Here is an 18,831-nt window from a genome sequence, read left to right on the forward strand (position 1 = left end):
AGATAGTTTTTGTATTAGGTGGAAGGTGTAATGATCTTGTTGAAACAGATTAAATTACTAGTGATGTTGAGCATGTCTTGACGTGTTATTTGTGGTAAGAAAAATAAATATAAACGAACCTGCCGTTGGATTAGATAACGTTTCAACAAGCTGAATAAGTTCAGTTTCTCGCTGGCCATCTAAAACCACATTCACTTTGTATACACCATTCGAAAGCTGTTGGGTTTGTGTAATTTCTCCTGACTGCTTCTGTTATGCTTGTGGTGAATACACAGTGAAAGTCAACAAAGAAACAAAAGCGAGTTTTTTGAAGAAAGCTTATTGAAACTCGGAGGTCAAGACGAAGCACGGACTCTGCATAAGGTATATAGAAGATGCGAGGAAGATCTTCGTTTGGGTTTTAAGGGTAAGAAAAACTCTTCGTTTTGGCATTCCTATGATATGGGATGAACAGAAAAATCACTCAACTGACTTACTTCTGTTCGGTAGATATGAAAGAATTTAATACAAAAATAAACCTTGACTCAGCTATTCATCCAGTGCCCATGGCTCAAACACTTGCTCCCTACCCACCTTCTAATTTAGATGACATCCTGAATGAATCAGATGACTCGGACACATTAGCTTCCCAGGACGAATCTAGCTCAGATTTTCTTGTAGATGAGCACTATGGGACTTAACTTCTGAGTTCACCAGTCCCCTAGAACTCAGAACTACTTAAACCTAACTAACCTAAGGACATCACACACATCCATGCCCGAGGCAGGTTCGAATCTGCGCCGTAGCGGTCGCGCGGTTCCAGACTGTAGCGCCTAGAACCGCTCGGCCACTCCGGCCGGCCCTGTAGATGAGGGACTTCAACTTTTTCCTCAGAGTGATCTCAACGACCTAGTTAAAGACTCAGGGTTTTTCAAAAGGTGCACTCCAATTGCTAATATCAAGACTAAAAAACGAAAACCCACTGTCATCTGGAATCTCACTTTCGTGGTACAGGCATCGAGAGAGAGAGAGAGAGAGAGAGAGAGAGAGAGAGAGAATTCACTCCGTTTCTCTCCAAAGATGGAAATCTAGTTTATTGTAATGACGCTCATGGCCTCATGAAACGTTTTGAAACAGAATACGATTAATCAGAATGGCGCATATTCATTGATTTTTTTAAAGCTAGTCTCAAAATAGTCTTGCTACATAATGGAAATGTATTTGCATTTCTTCCTATGGGACACTCGGTTCATACGCAAGAAAACTATAATGATTTCCTACGATACTTGAGAAAATCAGTCATCAAGAGCATCAATGGATGGTTTGTGGAGATTGCAAAATACTAGCCATATTGTTAGGTCAGCAAAGAGGATATATGAGAGATCTTCGCGTTCTTTGTGTGACAGTAGGACCAGACAACGGTACTGCACAAAAACTTACTAGCCACCACAAGACAGTTTAAACCCCATCGATAAAAACGTCACTAATGCGACCTCGATTCCATCAGAAAATTTTTTATTAACACCTCCTCATATTAAATTGGGGCTTGTAAAGCAGTCTGTCAAATCAGCCGCGGATTGTGTTCCAAGTTCCCGGATCTCACTGAAGCCAACTTTAAAGAATAAGTTTTCACTGGCCCTCACATAATAAATCTTTTCTCTGATTCCTCTTTTTGGAAACTATGTAAAAAAAGGAAAAAGAAGCGTGGGTCTCTTTGAAGAACGTAGAGAATTTTTTTTTTTGGCGAATACTAAGGATCCTGACTACAAAACCACTGTACAAACGCATTCTGGCAGTATATGAAGCTCAAGGATATCAGATGGGATTAAAAGTTCATTTCATACACTGCCATACTGACTGTTTTCCAAAACACTAGGGAGCCTGCACTGAAGAACAGGGTGAAAGATTTCACCAGGCTCTCCGTGATATCGAGAGACCTTACCAACGAAATGCGACGTCAATACGTTAGCTGACTACTGTTGGATGCTCCCTCGAGAAATCAGATAAGGAATTCGGAAAGAGAGATCGGAGAAGAATCAATAAGAAGAAAATGTTTCATAGGGAAAAAAGTGGACCTAAAATTGTATATAAATCAGAAACAATTGTTTGATTAGTTGTAATATAAATATCTTTAGTGCATCGTAAATAACAAGTGATGGGACGTTATGGAAGTCATTTTTAGAATCTCCGACCTTTAAAGCTTATAATTCGGCAAAAATATCCCACGCAGCCGGAAAAATAACATTTTTTGCAGACCCATGTAATCAGTCATTGCTCTAAAGAACGCAATTGGGCCATTGGATTCAGGAGAGCCATTACCAACGTGCAGGGGTAAGAAAAAGTCGGAGCTTTTTGGAAATGAGAATTCTAATATACGATCGAAACCTAAATTAACATCAACACAATTTTACAACTAGGAAAATTTAAACAGTTTATTAAATTCCGTTATGAACATAACATAATAATTTTGGCTTTGTGAGGAACAAGATTCGAAGATGAACATGTATTGGAGTTCAATAATTGCAGGCTTTTTAAAGAGAGGCCCTGTACATGCATAATGGCAAACTTGCGAACAAGAGAATCACTGACTTTGTGAAGGAATTTACATCTCCCTCTGAAAGAATTTCTCTGCTAATGATAAGATGTGCAAGCAAAACATATTCACTAATGCATCAGTCAATGTCGACAGAAAAAAAAGCAACCCAAAGAAAGTAGTTCTGGGAACTACTAGAATCGGAAACCTGGAAAATTCCAGGTAATGATACCAAAATTTTACGGTGTGACACTTCAATGCCAAACCTTGGAAATAGAAATGTTTTCACAAAATCGTCAGAGACTTTCCAGCATAAAAGCGAACAAATAAAAATTGTGAAAGACTTCAAGGATTGTGTCAGTCGTTCCAACAAACGAACGTCCACAAATTTCTAGAGATTACCACTCACATAGAAGACCTGGGTATCACCAATAAATTCTTTAGAGAATTCCAAATAGACCCTGTAGTTTCATTAGCAAAAACCAGAAGGGAATAATGAATGTGTAGGTTAAGGAAGGAATAAATATGTAAACAGACCACTAGTTAACATTTATCAAGACAAAGTTCATCCCTCTCAAAATCACTTTATCGTTAAGACAATATAAAACCAACTCCATCAAACTTAAAATGGTTTTCAAAAAAACAGGACCCAAGGCTTCTACAAAGTGCTTAAATATAACAAAATATACCCCCAAGTCTTCGTTGTTGAAAATAAAATGGAAATACGACAATACCCAAAGAAGAAACCTGAATTATTAACTAAATATTTAGAGAAACTATTTAACTGCAACGAACAGAAAGTGAGACTTCCCACTTCAACTCAAAATGAAATTATCAAAATCGAAGACACCACATAATACGAAATTTGCAGAAATTATTATAAACATGGAAAAACAACAAAGCAGCAGGCTAAGATGTAACTGTCACAGAACTGAGATGTATTGCAGAAGTTAAATGAATAATGCAGAATATATGGCTAACAGAAAAGTTCCAGAGGATTGGAAATGCGCATTAATTCATCTTTTAAATGAGAATGGAGGTAATACTAATGCCAATAGGTATAGAGAAACATGAAATACATAGCAAGTACTACTTATCAGGCTAGAGAAGGGTCTAATCTCGTAATCACGGCAGAATAGCACGATACCTGCACTATGTCGCTGTGTTTGTGGACTTCAGAAAGATATACACTATTGTCAGGACATTTCTGTTTTAAACACTGGAAGATATGGTGAGATTGTCTATGATAAAACAAAAAAACAATTTGGTAAACGCTAACAAACACAAAATTTAAAAGTTAAATTTTCATGTTCGCTGGTGTGAAACATCTCCTCTATTGAACAAATGCTTATAGCTCTTAAGGTATGCATTTTAGAGCTCATGTTTACTAGAATTTTTTTCCTTATTTTGGTCCATACTACACCTCTAAAGTTGCCTACCCTACAATCTTAGCAACAACAGTACCGCTACATGTTTTCCACAGTTAGAGGTATTGGAGTGGCTTTCGCTTGTATCTTTCGACTCGTTCATTTCCTAACAAGGGGTCCTGACCTCAAATTGATACATTTATCCTTCCCCACCATCCCTGATAGTTTGTATCATCACGGGATTACCCTGTATACAGGGTAGTCCAATGATAGTGACGGGGCCAAATATCTCACGAAATAAGCATCAAACGAAAAAACTACAAAGAACAAAACTCGTCTAGCTTGAAGAGGGGAAACCAGATGGCACTATCGTTGGCCCGCTAGATGGCGCTGCCATAGCTCAAACTGATATCAACTGCGTTTTCTTTTTTTAATAGGTACCCCCATTTTTTTTATTACATATTCGATAGCGACCCCAGTGATGTCCGAGACTTTATGTTTTGCCGGACTCCTGATATTCACGGTACGCTCGTGAAATGATAGTATGGGAAAATCCCTACTTCATCGCTACGTCGGAGATGTTGTGTCCCATGGCTTGTGCGCCCACCATAACACCACGTTCAAACTCACTTAAATCTTGATAATCTGCCATTGCAGCAACCGATCTAGCTACTGCGCATGACACTTCTTGTCTTATATAGGCCTTGCTGACTGCAGTGCTGTTTACATATATCTGTATTTGTATACGAATGCCTATACCAGTTTCTTTGGCGCTTCAGTGTATAACAAGCTTATTCACATGAAGATGTGGGTTTCAGCTGTCATGAAAAATAAATATTATTAGTGCATGCATTTTCATGCATGCATTAATTGCCAGTGAGGTACGAGGTATTTAGCGTTCCACGGCTGTACGAATAACTACTGTAACATGAGTGACCTGATTGTCGATGCTAGGAAATTGACGGTCATCAAATGTTGCTAGAGCGGAGAAAAGTCTCCAATCGGTTTGGGAAAACATCCAGCGTCTTTGGCGAATAGATGGCAGTTGTGGCCGTAATTGCATGACACATGGAAAATGGTCACTCGAATGTGTATCAGCAAGAGTGAACCATTCAAAGTGCAGTGCTAGCCGAACAGTACCGACCGAAACGTCCAAATGAGAGTAGGTTGACGTGGAGTCAGACAAAAATGAAGGTTCCCCAGTGTTGAGGCAAACAAGATCCGCTTGGTGGAAGAGGTCACTCAATAGGGAGCCTCTCAGACAAGGGCACGGTGATCCCAAAAGCAGGTTGTGGGCGTTGAAGAACCCAATCAGCAAGGGTGTTCTTGAGCTCGGGCGGACGGCAAATCTGTCGCAAAACGACAGGCACAAATGTTGCAAGCATTGGGAGGAGCGAATGCAGGCGTATGCCGTCCTGCTTTGAAGGCGGCCACCGTTAATGTAATATAATAGCAAACATGGCGATGCTTCGCAATTGGTAAATCTGTGTGGGAATTGGGGGAACATCGTAATCTCCTTATCTCCCCCCTCTGTCCGTCCATCTCCTGTTCCCCTTATCTCTTTTCACCTCCTCTCGCCTCTGTCCATCTTCTCCTTCCCCCTCGCTATATCCATTTCCTCCCACCTTTCTGTTGATATCCTCTTCCCCACTCTCTGTTCTCGAACCTTATTTATTGTTATTGCTAATGAATCTTTGATCGGGAATTTAAGTCACGGAAAATGAATGGATAAACCAGTTTGAATTATTGGTATAAGCGATACAAGAGACACTCTTGCTGCTCGATCTGTGAGGATAGTAGCTTCATTTATAGTAATTCGCACAATTTACCCTGCAAATGGGTATCACTACAAAATTTCGGACGATTCAGATTTCGTAATATTATTCTAATGATAAGCCGATAAGCCATAAATACAACTTTCCCGTTAAAATCAAGTGCGAGGAAGAAAAAAACAGTACATAGTTGTGTACAATTTTTGTTTAAAATTATGTAGAAGGAGAATATGTATGGGAGAAACAGTTTGTCTAATGGTTTAAATGCCTGCTATGTTAGTTAACTGCGAGAAATGAAACGAAACAGTATATTTTCACACCAAGTAATTTTCATTCTAGCAGTAAATATAACAGAAAACAAACATTGTTCTTTAAAAAAAATTTCGCCCATGTTTGAATATTAGAGCACCGTGCAAAAATTTCAAGCAAATTGGTCAAGAACTTTGAAATATTTTCTTACAACATTTCCCCTTTAACAAATTGTTACGAAAAAATTCGATAGGTTGCGCAATTTCCGAATTAATTAGCACTGACGGTAGCCAATCAGGCCGTTGTGCGCGCAAATTCAAGCGCCTGCAGGATAAAAGTAGTGTCAATTGTTCTCACAGCGTACATGATAGCGCAAGAGACTTCCCAGCCTTTGACTCGGGTTCCATCCTTACTACCGTCCCATGTCCAATTTTTGCATAGCTCTCATGTTCGATTTTAGGAAACCAAACGAACACGTTTTTCGACACCGTCTGTGGCAGGTCGCTTGAATTTGTGCGCGTAACGGCTTGATTGGCTAATTTCAATTCTAATTAACTGGAGCAACATTTCGAATTTTTTCTGAACAATTTTTTCTCAGCACAATCTACCTTGCAAGCTTTTCAAACTGTTTCGGACCACTCTGGATATTAAAAATATATAGCTTATATCCATCTGAACGTCTAGTAGAGCATCACGGAAATATTTGGAGTAAATCGGTCAAGAACTTTACGACAATTTTAGGAAAAAAACTAAACAACTAGCCTTTATATAGTGTAGATTTGTTAAGCACACTAATTTTCAGCGTTCACCTGGATTCGTTTGTAGTAAACCTAACTGACATTTCCAGGTTCCGAAAAAACAGCCCGGGTTCCGAAAAAAACAGTTGCGCACCAATACACCACGACCAATAATTCCTAAGTATTGACGTGTAACTGCTCCAATTGTTAAAAAGTTCTTAATTTTACTCCACGACAGTTATATTACAGCCTTTTAGAGTGAAATCGGAAGATGGTTTCAATATAAATGCTGAAACCGGTCGAGGAGTAAAATAAAGAAAATCTTAGCAACCGGAGAGGCTATTCATTTCAGTACACAGCAGTAGCGCTCTCTAAAAGTGGGAAAACCAATAAATAATTTCTGATTAATTCCAGCAATTCTTTTTGTTGATTTCATGTTAATACAACTGATGAAACTTTCCTGGCAGATTAAAACTGTGTGCCGGACCGAGACTCGAACTCGGGACCTTCAACTTAATCTGCCAGGAAAGTTTCATAACAGCGCACACTCCGCTGCAAAGTAAAAATCTCATTATGGAAACATCCCCCAGGCTGTGGCTAAGCCATGTCTCCACAATATCCTTTCTTCCAGGAGTGCTAGTTCTGGAAGGTGCGCAGGAGAACTTCTGTGAAGCTTGGAAAGTAGGAGGCGAGGTACTGGCGGAAGTAAAGCTGTGATGACGGGGCGTGAGTCGTGCTGGAGTAGCTCAGATGGTAATTCCGTTTCAGCCGCGCTAGCGAGTGGCCGCTGTTAACTGCTGCGCTGCACTTCCGTGTTTACATCGCTGTACTTGTGCTCCGCCGAGTGCTGTCTGTCCGTTAATCTCCGTGTTCCTTCATATTCCTTGTGATCTGTTCGCTCTTTCTGGTCTTGCTGCTGCTAATTGTAATTTCGGTTGTTGAACTGAAATTGCGTCGCTGGATTAACCATGGCTACAAACCTCAGGAAGAATACTCTGGTATTTGCTTTTGACAAGGAATCCAGTTCTGTTCAGCCGACATCCCTGGAAATTGACTGGACAACACAGGTAATTGGTCTCAATTCTGAAACCGTCCATACCTGGCAACTGGATCAGGAAAAATACTGTGTTTTTGTCAAGTTAATCAGTGTTGAGACTGTTGATAAAGTGTTACGAAAGTGGGGCTATGAAGCAGATATTGTGCATAGAAATGTTTATAAAAGTAAGGTTTCCATATATAAATCGGAAATTCATTACAAAACCGTTAGTGTCTCGAATCTTCCCACTGAAATTGAAAATTATAAGATTAAGGAAGCTCTTTCGAACAACGGGGACGTTAAATCAATTGCAAATGAAAGATGGTCGCCTCGCTTTAAACTGCAGTGTTTCAACGGGGTCCGCTGAGTAGAGATGGACGTTAAGACGAATATTCCGTCTCACATAACTGTTTGTGGGTATAAGGCACAAATTGTTTATACAGGTCAGGAAGCTACATGTCATATACGTAACGAAACCGGCCACTTTAGACAGGAATGTCCACGGCGAATTTTTGGTCTTAAAAGTAATTTGATACAGCGTCAGAAGCTTACCTTAAATGATCTGTTACCCAAGAATAGATCAGATCAACTGGTTGAGAAGGTTGACGCAGCGGGCCACGCTGATGTCTCCCATCACGATAAGTCAATTCCCCCCGTTAACAACAAAGGGAAACCCTGTTACCAATACTCGTGAACCGAAATGCAACCGGAAAAAACGACCTCTGGAGATAACTGATAGTTGTTCAGAGGACCAGCTGTCCTGTCCAATTCCCTCACTTCGAAAGAAAAAAAACAGTGCGATGATGAGGCAGAGGAACCGGAAGGCAAAATGCGAATGGAAACTGATGAGCCGAAAGATAATACACATACGGTACCAGAAAATGAAGGGGGTGTAATCAGTATTAATTTGCAAGAAACAACAGGTGCAGTAACCGATTGCAAAGATCAGCAGCTGTCTGTTAATAAACAAATTCAGGGACAGGCTGCAAAACTGCAGTCTCCATTTGTTTCCCTCGATCAGGAAGTAAGTGATATTAATAACGAACGAGGAAGTGGTGGCCTAACTGAAATCACGGTCAACACCTCAGGGCAGGCGCCGGCAACAGAAATTGCGAAAGTGTCTGCTGCTGCTGCTCCAGATAAGCCGCGAAGTAAAATACTGACGCAACCAAATGAGAATGTAGCTCGTAACCACGGGAAAGGGAAAATTCGGTATGGGCGACCCAAGCCCAAAGAATGTTCGGTCCGAAACGGTCCTACACGAATCACTGGAGGAAAAATCAGAATGTTTACCAGGAAATCGGTCTGCCTGCGGCTCAAGAGAAAACATATGAAGTAGAAAAAAACGAAACAGTAACTAATGAACGGATTGAAGTGTTATTCCATGTTCAGCCTTCCGAGAAAACTGTTATAGCGATACAGATGGCCGTACCGTAGGTGCAACCACAACGTAGGGGTATCTGTTGAGAGGCCAGACAAACATGTGGTTCCTGAAGAGGGGCAGCAGCCTTTTCAGTAGTTGCAGGGGCAACAGTCTGGATGATTGACTGATCTGGCCTTGTAACATTAACCAAAACGGCCTTGCTGTGCTGGTACTGCGAACGGCTGAAAGCAAGGGGAAACTACAGCCGTAATTTTTCCGGAGGACATGCAGCTTTACTGTATGATTAAATGATGATGGCGTCCTCTTGGGTAAAATATTCCGGAGGTAAAATAGTCCCCCATTCGGATCTCCGGGCGGGGACTACTCAAGAGGACGTCGTTATCAGGAGAAAGAAAACTGGCATTCTACGGATCGGAGCGTGGAATGTCAGATCCCTTAATCGGGCAGGTAGGTTAGAAAATTTAAAAAGGGAAATGGATAGGTTAAAGTTAGATATAGTGGGAATTAGTGAAGTTCGGTGGCAGGAGGAACAAGATTTTTGGTCAGGTGATTACAGGGTTATAAATACAAAATCAAATAGGGGTAATGCAGGAGTAGGTTTAATAATGAATAAAAAAATAGGAGTGCGGGTTAGCTACTACAAACAGCATAGTGAACGCATTATTGTGGCCAAGATAGACACAAAGCCCATGCCTACTACAGTAGTACAAGTTTATATGCCAACTAGCTCTGCAGATGATGAAGAAATTGATGAAATGTATGACGAGATAAAAGAAATTATTCAGTTAGTGAAGGGAGACGAAAATTTAATAGTCATGGTTGACTGGAATTCGTCAGTAGGAAAAGGGAGAGAAGGAAACATAGTAGGTGAATATGGATTGGGGGGAAGAAATGAAAGAGGAAGCCGCCTTGTAGAATTTTGCACAGAGCATAACTTAATCATAGCTAACACTTGGTTCAAGAATCATAAAAGAAGGTTGTATACCTGGAAGAATCCTGGAGATACTAATAGGTATCAGATAGATTATATAATGGTAAGACAGAGATTTAGGAACCAGGTTTTAAATTGTAAGACATTTCCAGGGGCAGATGTGGATTCTGACCACAATCTATTGGTTATGAACTGCAGATTGAAACTGAAGAAACTGCAAACAGGTGGGAATTTAAGGAGATGGGACCTGGATAAACTGAAAGAACCAGAGGTTGTAGAGAGTTTCAGGGAGAGCATAAGGGAACAATTGACAGGAATGGGGGAAAGAAATACAGTAGAAGAAGAATGGGTAGCTCTGAGGGATGAAGTAGTGAAGGCAGCAGAGGATCAAGTAGGTAAAAAGACGAGGGCTAATAGAAATCCTTGGGTAACAGAAGAAATATTGAATTTAATTGATGAAAGGAGAAAATATAAAAATGCAGTAAATGAAGCAGGCAAAAGGGAATACAAACGTCTCAAAAATGAGATCGACAGGAAGTGCAAAATGGCTAAGCAGCGATGGCTAGAGGACAAATGTAAGGATGTAGAGGCTTGTCTCACTAGGGGTAAGATAGATACTGCCTACAGGAAAATTAAAGAGACCTTTGGAGAGAAGAGAACCACTTGTATGAATATCAAGAGCTCAGATGGCAACCCAGTTCTAAGCAAAGAAGGGAAGGCAGAAAGGTGGAAGGAGTATATAGAGGGTTTATACAAGGGCGATGTACTTGAGGACAGTATTATGGAAATGGAAGAGGATGTAGATGAAGATGAAATGGGAGATAAGATACTGCGTGAAGAGTTTGACAGAGCACTTAAAGACCTGAGTCGAAACAAGGCCCCGGGAGTAGACAACATTCCATTAGAACTACTGATGGCCTTGGGAGAGCCAGTCATGACAAAACTCTACCATCTGGTGAGCAAGATGTATGAGACAGGCGAAATACCCTCAGACTTCAAGAAGAATATAATAATTCCAATACCAAAGAAAGCAGGAGTTGACAGATGTGAAAATTACCGAACTATCAGTTTAATAAGCCACAGCTGCAAAATACTAACGCGAATTCTTTACAGACGAATGGAAAAACTGGTAGAAGCGGACCTCGGGGAAGATCAGTTTGGATTCCGTAGAAATGTTGGAACACGTGAGGCAATACTAACCTTACGACTTATCTTAGAAGAAAGATTAAGAAAAGGCAAACCTACGTTTCTAGCATTTGTAGACTTAGAGAAAGCTTTTGACAACGTTAACTGGAATACTCTCTTTCAAATTCTAAAGGTGGCAGGGGTAAAATACAGGGAGCGAAAGGCTATTTACAATTTGTACAGAAACCAGATGGCAGTTATAAGAGTCGAGGGGCATGAAAGGGAAGCAGTGGTTGGGAAAGGAGTGAGACAGGGTTGTAGCCTCTCCCCGATGTTATTCAATCTGTATATTGAGCAAGCAGTAAAGGAAACAAAAGAAAAATTCGGAGTAGGTATTAAAATTCATGGAGAAGAAGCAAAAACTTTGAGGTTCGCCGATGACATTGTAATTGTGTCAGAGACAGCAAAGGACTTGGAAGAGCAGTTGAACGGAATGGACAGTGTCTTGAAAGGAGGATATAAGATGAACATCAACAAAAGCAAAACGAGGATAATGGAATGTAGTCAAATTAAATCGGGTGATGCTGAGGGAATTAGATTAGGAAATGAGACACTTAAAGTAGTAAAGGAGTTTTGCTATTTAGGGAGTAAAATAACTGATGATGGTCGAAGTAGAGAGGATATAAAATGTAGACTGGCAATGGCAAGGAAATCGTTTCTGAAGAAGAGAAATTTGTTAACATCAAATATAGATTTAAGTGTCAGGAAGTCGTTTCTGAAAGTATTTGTATGGAGTGTAGCCATGTATGGAAGTGAAACCTGGACGATAACCAGTTTGGACAAAAAGAGAATAGAAGCTTTCGAAATGTGGTGCTACAGAAGAATGCTGAAGATAAGGTGGGTAGATCACGTAACTAATGAGGAGGTGTTGATAGGATTGGGGAGAAAGAAGTTTGTGGCACAACTTGACTAGAAGAAGGGATCGGTTGGTAGGGCATGTTTTGAGGCATCAAGGGATCACAAATTTAGCATTGGAGGGCAGCGTGGAGGGTAAAAATCGTAGAGGGAGACCAAGAGATGAATACACTAAGCAGATTCAGAAGGACGTAGGCTGCAGTAGGTACTGGGAGATGAAGAAGCTTGCACAGGATAGAGTAGCATGGAGAGCTGCATCAAACCAGTCTCAGGACTGAAGACCACAACAACAACAACAACAAGGAATTTTTGTACGAATACGCGGGTTAACGGAAACGTCCGATTCCACCCGTCTGCTTTGACCCATGACATCACAAATATGGCGGAAACGACCATAAACCACGATTCCAATATGGCGCATATAAAGTCGGTACGTACACATTATGAGAACGAAAATACATCTAAACACACACACACACACACACACACACACACACACACACACACACACACACATTCAACAAAAAGCCTAATGGCACTAACGGGACAAACGCGGGAAATGTGTTTTTGGGTGGGGGGCAAACTAAATATAAACAAATTTAGAGACCCACCCCCATACAAAACCACACAAAACGACGAAAAAACCGACATCACAAAACTCCCCTAAATCACTAAACAGCATCATCTGGAATCGGTCACTTCCCTTGACCTATATAGCTCAACACTGAACGAAATCCACTACAAACACAGCCGACACTCGAACAATTCTGTATAATGAGCAAAAGCAAACTGAGCCCATTACACCACACAAACGAAAACCCTGAACATACCACCACAGAGCACAACAAACCACAACACGCCACACTCACAAACCAAATTCCGCGCCGTCATGACGTCACACACGACACCACACTTACGTCACAGGTCAAAGCCGTGCGTGCGATAGGACGCTTCTGTCTACCCGACATGAAGGGGAAACTGGGGATTTTTGGTTGGGGACAAACTAAAAATAAACACGCGCCACTAAACCAAACGATAAAATAAAACGACCACAACCTTCCCAAAATCAACTAAAAACAATATCCACTGGAATCGAATACTTCCCTTGACCTATATAGAGCAACAGAAACCACCGATACAAAACTACCGATACCGAACCACCCACAGCTACAACCACTCATTGAAACTGAATACGTCCCTTCATTTATAAAGATCAACAGCATCTCACAATACCAAATCACAAATAACAACAACAAACCACCAGCCCCTACACACACACACACACACACACACACACACACACACACACACACACACACACACACACACACACACAGACAGACAAAAAATAAACAAAAACCTAACAACTCACCACATAAAAGCTCCAGCGCTGTCCTCTAGGTCAAACATCACAATCACACACGACTGTACACACAAACACACCAACAGAATAAACCAAAACCAAATAAAATTCCCCAACCCCCCATCGCCCTTCCCCCCCCCCCTCCTTCCAAAAAAAATCAAATACCTTGAAACAAACAACCAAAAACAAAAAAGCAGAATCACACACTACAACTAAAAAAAACAACAAAACAAATCCTCCACAACAAAATCAAAAAACCACGACCACCTCCAACCACCTACCTACCTCCCCAAACCTTACCAAACTCTAGCCCCCCCCTCCCCCCCAAACCTAACTAACCCACAACCTTCGGCCTATACATCTTACTGACAGCCCTTAAGAAAACCCTAAAACTACAATTGCCCTCAGGTATGCTCTTCCACCAACAGTACTCATCTAAATGAGCCTGAAGGTTAGAAGATCGCCTCTTCACCCTACCAATAACAGATTTAACAGCCCCCCAAAACCTCTTTATAGTATTAGTGCATGCCCCACTCTCATAATTCTTAAACTCGACACTGTGGTTAACTACTAAATGCTGGTACCCCTCCTGATCCAACCCGCTATAAGAAAAAAACCATCCGAAACTACAGTACTACTCTCTTCTACATATTCCTGAATCAAACCCACTAACTCCCTTTTTGTACTGCGCTCAACAACCCTAAAAAACACATTCTGAAGACCCAGCTCCCGATACCATAGCCCCCTACACCCATAAACCAACCACAGGCTTACCCCTCCCATACTTTCTCCGCCCAGAACTGGCACTCGTCAATCTCTACAACTACCCCAGGCCCACCCAATTTACCCCTGTATTTAATATATTCAGAACAAACCTCACGACAAAAAGAATACCAGTCAAGCACCGTTCGCCCACTCACACCCACCTCAGGCGCACAGAAACTGTAGGAGAATTGGTAACAAAAATAATAACTCATCGGCACAATCTCACGCATGCCCAACCTAGACTTCTCGAACCAGGAACCTCGACGTATGGAGTGCCATACGTTATCCCTCTGACATCTCCACATATAGCCGTCCATGGTCCAAGACGCGGGAGCTTTGGTAAGCCTCATAGGTTCTCCACACAACGCACACCGCACGAATTCAGCCAAAAGATCGAAAAGCTGCAGGAACTTTATAAGCGACAAGGGAGTGTCGCCCATAATCCCCCATAACCGAAAATTATTAATCTTCTGGGTCATTTCCATACCTAACAAAGACAACAGTAGTATAAAAAATTCACACACGGCGAACCATAAACGACACTACAGTAACTTAGCATAAGAAAAACTAAACCATCAACTCACTGCAAAATATTCCACTAGACACACACTCAGCACCACGACAAGACCAGTCAACGTCTACCACTCAAATGAATCCAATACTACACAGTACACACAAACCCCACCAGAGAGCACCACAGACTGCAGCAAAAACGCCACCTACAAACACACCACCCAACACGAAACTCCCGAATACACCACCAGAGAGCACCACCGACCGCTTCAACATGACACCTACAAACACGCGACACTCACGAACTAGACTTCGCGTCGTCGTGACGTCACACACCACAACAGCCTTACGTCACGGGTCAAAGCCGACGGGTGGAATCGGACGCGTCCAGGACGAAGTCCTCTGTCCATGTCGCTCTTCGCCATTTCGCAGGAACCTTTCCTCAGACAAGTCCATGCTAGATTAAAAGGCTTAACATTAAGAACTGGGTGGTCTGCCAGCAGAGTTTTACATCCGTTACTGGCCAATAGCAGGTGCGAAAATCATGGACATTGTAAATGAGGTTATTCAGGGTAAAATGATTCCGGCTGAGTTTAAGGAGAGTAAAATTTTTCTGGTTCCAGAAAATAATGGAAACAAAGATTTAAATAATTTTCGTCCAATTTCACTACTGAATTCTGATTATAAATTAATAACTAGAATAGTAAACAAGAGAATTTCATGCATCAAAACTGTGTGCAAGGCAGAACCATTTTTCACAATCTAGCAGAATTCAGGGATATCATTGCAATAACTTCTGTAACAAACAAAGTGTGCTTTATTTTTATTTTTTAGATTTTTTTTTATAGCGTTCGATGTAGTAAATCGTATCTTCTACAGACACTGAAGAAAATAGATTTCAATGATTCAGCGATAGGGTCATACATTTGATTAAGAACAGAGCAACCGGAATAAATGCTAAAATAGCGGTGAATTTTCGACAATCCAGGCCGATGCAAATACAAAGAGGTGTGCCTCAAGGAAGTCCTCTGTCCATGTCGCTCTTCGCCATTTCGCTGGAACCTTTCCTCCGGCATGTCCATGCTAGATTAAAAGGCTTCATATTATCAGGAGATAACAGTTATAAGAGCCTATGCTGACGATATATGGTCATTATAAGGAATAATGACTAGGTAACCACCCTAGAAACAGTGACTGATTCGTACTGTAGAGCATCTGGAGCCAATGCAAACGAAAAAAGTAAGATGTTAAATCTCAGAGGTTTTGATAATATCAACGTCGAGTGGGCAAAATTAGTCCGACAACATAAAACTCTTGCGATCACCCTGACAGCATGCATCATGAAAATGGCGGCTTTAAATTGGGAAGTTGCAGCAGATGAAGTGCAAGGAGCCATTATAGAGAATTTAACTGGATATATGAACCAAATTCAAAGAACAAAGTATATCAACTCATTCATCCTTGCTGAAGCTTATTATACTGCCCAGCTGTTTCCATTAGTCCAAAATCACCAACTTTTTGTGGAGAGGTGAAGTGTTCAGAGTACCTGCTAAAGTAGCCACTTTAGATCCCAAAAATGGTGGACTAGGATTAACTGATATAACGGATAAAGCCTCTGCACTTTTTATCAAAAGGCAAGTTAATTTAGTAAGAGACTCGCGAGAAAGCATAACCAGCCAACTTTTCGAGATCATTAAATCTCGAAGCCTGCTTCCCCCGATTGACGTGCAGAATATCAACAGTCGTTTACAGCATGTGAGGATTTTCTATGAGTTTAGCTATGTAAGTGTCGAACTCTGGCAGTCACGACACTTAACATCAAGAGTCATAATGCGGGAACGAAAGAAAAGCGAAGGAAGGAACAAAATATAACGACAGTTTCTAAACATTGAGTGGACTGAGATTTGGAAAAATATTAGTTCTAATGTGCTCACGCTGTGTGAACTCAACAAAACTAGAAGGTATTCGAATCACAAGAAAAAGTTCGGTAATATGTTAAAAATTATATTTGAAAGAATTGGCATTGGTTAATATAAAGAAGAAGACTGTTGACAGTTATGTATTGTAATTACCTTAACGATATTATTTAAAATTTTACTGTATATTTTTGGTGTGCGCTTTTTCTACTTCAGAGAGTAGTTTTTGAAGTTTTATAAGCTAATGTACAGAACTTATGTGACATTCAGATTGTGTGTGTAATAGTGTCAAAACACAAAACATTAAAGCTGCATCATTGGCTTATATTAGAAATTTTGAAATTGACAGTTTTTATGGAAATGTCCTTATCGATTGGTTAAAACCATGAGATTCTATCTGATATAATGTAATATTCACTGGCTGGCACATTTCCCTGTTCATTTTTGCACTGTGATGTGTGAGTCAGTTTTGCAGTGAAAGACCTATATAATAAGTCTGATCGCTTCATATACTTAACGTTCAATTAATCTCCAGAAAGTGTAGTTGAAAGGCTAGAGAACTTTACAATATCTCCTTTCCGCCATTCTCAAGTATTTCAGAAATGGTCTAATATGATTATTAAATTGTTTTTATGTGCGATGGGTATAAATCTTCCATATTCTGTATTTGGTGACTTCCATACATTTGTGTAAAATGCTCATAGCTAGTCTGACTAAGCTGAGAAGGTTAAAGATCAGTTTCTACCCTTAACCTGTCTCTCACTGAGCGATTTCCTTGTGTAGATTACTATATTAAAAATTATCCCACCAACTTGCTGATATCCTTCATAAACAGCTATTTATGCTTCTGTAAAGATTGGAGCATATGTAATTCAAAGTGCAGAATGTATTTAAAAAAAACTTTTCTTGATGTTTAACTTAATTCTTTCTGGTAATTTAGTCAGTAACACAATCTTCTGTTGTATTTCTTTAACATCAGCATAATTGCAATGATCAAACTGTTTTTGTTTAAATCATTTCATGTATGGCATGCGTACATGGTTAGTACATGTACTTAGAATGTATTTGGAATGTGTAACATTGTTTCTTTAATAAATGTTTTTATAAAAAAAAAAAGATGGTAGAGTACTTGCCCGCAAAAGACAAAGGTTCCGAGTTCGAGTCTCGGTCCGGCACACAGTTTTAATTTGCCAGAAAAGTTTCATAACAGGGCACACTCCGCTGCAGAGTGAAAATCTCATTCTGAATACAACTGATGTTTGCTACATCAGCCTCATGGGTTAGTTTTATGATTTTAAGACGCTATTTCTGGTAATAGTGTAATTTTTGCCTCCCAGAATCTCAAATATGCTTCAAGCAAATTGTCTTTAGATCTTCAAACATTCGGAAAGAGGATACCAGAAAATGTCCAAGCAGATCCCACAAAACACTATTTCTAGTCATGGATGAGATGAGCCTATGTTGCTGCTATAGCATGCGGTAGAAAGGGTGATACGAAAGATAAGGTAAGTTAGTAATGAACAGCAACGGTAGAAGAAGAGCGGGGATTTATTGCCGAAAACATAATGTAGACGGTGAAATACGATAGGAGAGTGGTGATAAGGTGTAGCTGAAGATGACGCAATAGATAGCTTCTGTTGTAACGTAGCTTCACTGCTCGACAAACAGATATAATTATGCTTTCTCTTCAGTAGCAGAGAATTATAGACTGTCCTTCCAAGACAGAAACGTGTTGCTCATATTTGCGCGTTATGTGCAAAGTGCTGCGCTCCATAGTGCAGCTGAAAAAGATACTTACGTGTTCAACGTGCTGGTGGGTGCGTACAGAACGGTTGGCGCCGCTTCCTGATATTCTGATAACATTTGCAACTGCCTCAAGAACGTGCTGAACACGCTTACAGAAACGGGACGCCTTTGAGATTAGATAACAGCTTACGCTACAGCTGTTCGTGTATCACTGGCTCGCCGAAGTATTTCCAGATCCTTCCTTGCTGGACATTTAAATTTATTAATCTGTCAGAGACGTTCCCGTAATGTTCGCCAACGCCCTTAAAGTAGGTGAGTAAGCAAGAAAATATTTTTCATCGTAGCTGCGGCTTCCAGAAAGAAAAGTTGTCTACTAACAGCGATCATAATTTTATGATTTATCAGTAATATTAATAGTTATTGAAGAATAAATCTCATTTTCTTCTACTATTAGCAACATACAGGGGGATTATAATTGAAGTTAAACTTTCAAAACGCTG

At 40.5% G+C, this 18,831-nt stretch overlaps 1 protein-coding gene across 1 annotated transcript in view; it reads right to left on the reverse strand.

The window, feature by feature from the left end:
- The window catches only part of LOC126248342 (solute carrier family 41 member 1-like), a 124,350-nt gene extending 105,942 nt beyond the window's left edge, over positions 1–18,408 (reverse strand). Inside the window, exon 1 of the mRNA XM_049949251.1 lies at positions 18,384–18,408. The gene's annotated coding sequence lies outside the window, so the exon portion shown is untranslated. The remainder of the gene's footprint in view (positions 1–18,383) is intronic.
- Positions 18,409–18,831: the final 423 nt, after the last annotated feature.

This window comes from Schistocerca nitens, chromosome 3 (genome assembly GCF_023898315.1).
Source record: "Schistocerca nitens isolate TAMUIC-IGC-003100 chromosome 3, iqSchNite1.1, whole genome shotgun sequence".
In the NCBI taxonomy this organism is placed as follows: Eukaryota; Metazoa; Arthropoda; class Insecta; order Orthoptera; family Acrididae; genus Schistocerca; species Schistocerca nitens.